Source organism: Octodon degus, unplaced genomic scaffold (genome assembly GCF_000260255.1).
Source record: "Octodon degus isolate 3935 unplaced genomic scaffold, OctDeg1.0 scaffold00122, whole genome shotgun sequence".
NCBI lineage: Eukaryota > Metazoa > Chordata > Mammalia > Rodentia > Octodontidae > Octodon > Octodon degus.
The window spans coordinates 4,736,190-4,739,306 of record NW_004524698.1 but is presented as its reverse complement, the minus strand read 5'-3'; positions in this window follow the sequence as shown (position 1 = coordinate 4,739,306).

The following is a 3,117-nucleotide window of genomic DNA, read 5'->3' as shown; positions in this document are numbered from 1 at the left end:
ATCCTGAGATCCTGTACCTCAGATTGTAGAACCTTTGTCAGTGTCAGCCATGTGGATGAGTCATGGCCATTGCTTGGCCAATGTGCTCTCTGTGAAAGCTTGTCTTTGTGGGAAACTGCCATGGTTCCTGTCTACAATACTTTTATTTGCTGTAGATTTCAGGCTTTGATATGAGCCCAGGTTCTTGCTTGGTCGAATATAGCAATGTACAAATGTTCTGGTGAGTGGTTAAATATGCACATTTCTGGGGCTGTCCCTGAAAGATTGTGATTAATATCCTAGTACACATGGGTATAAACTTCTCTGTTCACATTTAGGGCAGAAAAAGGGGAATCATTTTCCGTACACTGAGCAAACAAACCATGAAGTTTTCTCTGACTGGCACCCCAAGCACCCTATGGAAAACATAAGGGAATGAAGATGCCCAGGATTTGGCACCAGAGAGCTTACAAGAAGCAGTGGAAACTGAAGATATTGGGCGATTAGTAGAAATACTCTTCACTTGAGCCTGGGGACTGGCTACTTTACAAATGTGCATAAACTAGAATTAATTTTTATAGAGATTTGAAGCACAAGTTAAGATTTTCAAGTAGCATCTCTGCCACCATCTTAATCAGCCTCCATAGTCACCCCATGAAGCTCATTTTTGTTGCATCTTAGAGATGACAGCACTGAACTCCAAGTGTCAAAGGACATAGACTCAGGCCTGACTTCAGATCAAGTATATTCTATGTGGGGTTGTAAGTACTTGAGATGTGCAGTAGTCAATTTGTCAGACCCACTAGTGTTTTGTTTACTCATGAGGGTTTATTTTAATGCATTATAGCCCATGTTAAACAGCTTTATGATTGTGAAATCATGGTTCTCTCCATGTAATCTAATGTTCTGAGAAGTGAAACCATTGAATAGCCTATCATGAAAAGAGAAGCAATTGGAGGTAGACATCAAGATAACAAGAAGACTCCGATGTTAATAAAAACATTATCATTTGAATTGGTCACCATGCTGTTTTTGTTAATTGATGTCATTTTTAATTCTAAGCCTGCAGGATATTGATTTAAGTGTGTTGCAAAACATCAAACTCAAATTCATGTTTGCTGCAAGGTTTTTCCTTGGTTAAACAGAATCTACTTTCTTTGATTACAAAATTCATACTGAATTAAGGAGTAATCGCTTTCCATTTCTGGGTTGCCTAAAAGTGTTTTGAGCTAAGTTGACTGTATGGAGTATATATTGCTGTACAGTAATCTAGTCTAAGATATAGACTCTTTAAACAACAATCTATTTTGCTCAGGAATCTGCTACCTTGATGAGTTTACCTGAATTAGCTTAGCTATTCAAATGGGTTCAGTTGGGGCAGCTTGCTTTGGGGCTGTCAGATCCACTTTCACAATGGCCAAAGTGCTAGGCAAGTCGGTGCTCTCAGCTGCAAGTCATCAAGGCTATGAGTTGGGGACCTTGTTCCTTTTCATGTGGGGCTCTTCTTATGCTGTTTGGTCTTCCTTATAAGGGTGGTCATTGGATCACAGTGGCCCAAGAGAGGCAATGAAAGCCCAGTGTTTTAAAACTAGGATAAGAAAAATAGAATAATGTCTTTCTCTTAGAATTGGATTAGCTAAGCAGTCATAAAGCCAGATTTAGCAGTGGGCAGAGCCTTCTCTCTGAGGTGGTGCCAAAAAATCTTGGAGCTACATTTTAAAATTGCCAATAATCACAATGTTGAATCTTGTCCATACACATAAGTTTTACTGATACGTTGAATTAAAATAATATCAGGTATGTGAGTCCATCAAAAGTAAATTTTTCATTAGGCGTATCCCTTTGGTTTAAGTAATCTGAATCCAATTTGTAAAGAAAACTATTCTTAACATGTATAAATTCTTCCCTGAGATCTGTTTGACTAACCTCCATAGACTTAGGTTGCTCTTACCACATAGCTCAAGAGGAATTCGTTTCATGGTCACGGTACCTTTCATTGCAGCTAAAAAAAAGTAAGAGTGAGCTCGTTGAAAGGCTTCATAGCTAAATGATGCCTTACTCTTCTCACGTAAGAATTACACTTTAACTTGGAACATCTTGTTTCTTGCCAGAATATTGTCCAAAAAATTCAGATGTGAACTCTTTCTGGTGCTTTTTTTGCTTGAGTCATTTGGAGCTGTGGTTGATTAAGCATGAAGTGAACACTTAAGAGTCTTCCTGAGAAAACAGTGGGGCTATTCAGGGCATCCCAGGAAACATAAATCTTTTTGTGAAGCGGATCTCCTCTTGGGAGGGGACTTCAGAGACCATACAATTGGTGGCGCCTCTGCCAGGGAAGTGTGCCAAAGCTCAGAGTACCATACACACATAGAAAAGGGGATAGAGGGAGGAGAAAAGGGATATATTTCTTTATAACAACCAGAGGAGTTTAACATTCATCTACCATGCAATGCTGTATAACAGGGTTGGAAAGCCCATTTGGGGGTCCCATGTGGTCTAGGATATAATAGAAAGGAAAAAAATCTTTTTATTTTATTCTTCTTGCTGTTCCTCCACCATGAGAATTACTTTTGAGGCATCCTTGTGAATTGACAGAAAGCATGCTGGGTTAACAACTGACATTCAGTCCCTAAATTTCTATAGTTCTTATGAGAAGTGGAAGGGGGATGCAGAACAGTGTGGATACTGTCACTAGCTTTGTCTACTCCAAGACACCAAGATTTATATGACCTGGGAGGGGTAAAATACTGCAACTCAGCTTTAGCTTTCTAATCACAAGTCTGCAACATCAGCTTGGGTAAAATACCACCTCAAGCCCCACCCCTATGAAATTTGGCCAAGACCCGGTGGTGCAGATCTCACCTCCAAACTTTCCTTTTCTCAGGGGTTGACACTGCCCTGGGATGTTCTGTTCCTTGAACACAAATTGTGCTATTAGTAGAAAAGCTCGGGATGGTTCAATATTCAAAAATAGGATGGTTCAATATTCGAAAATCTATCAATGTAATATACTATGTCAATAGAGCGAAAATTAAAAACCACACGATCATCTCCATTGATGCAGAAAAGGCTTTTCACAAAGTCCAACACTCATTCATGTTCAAAGTCCTACAGAAAATTGGAATAGATGGCCTCTAC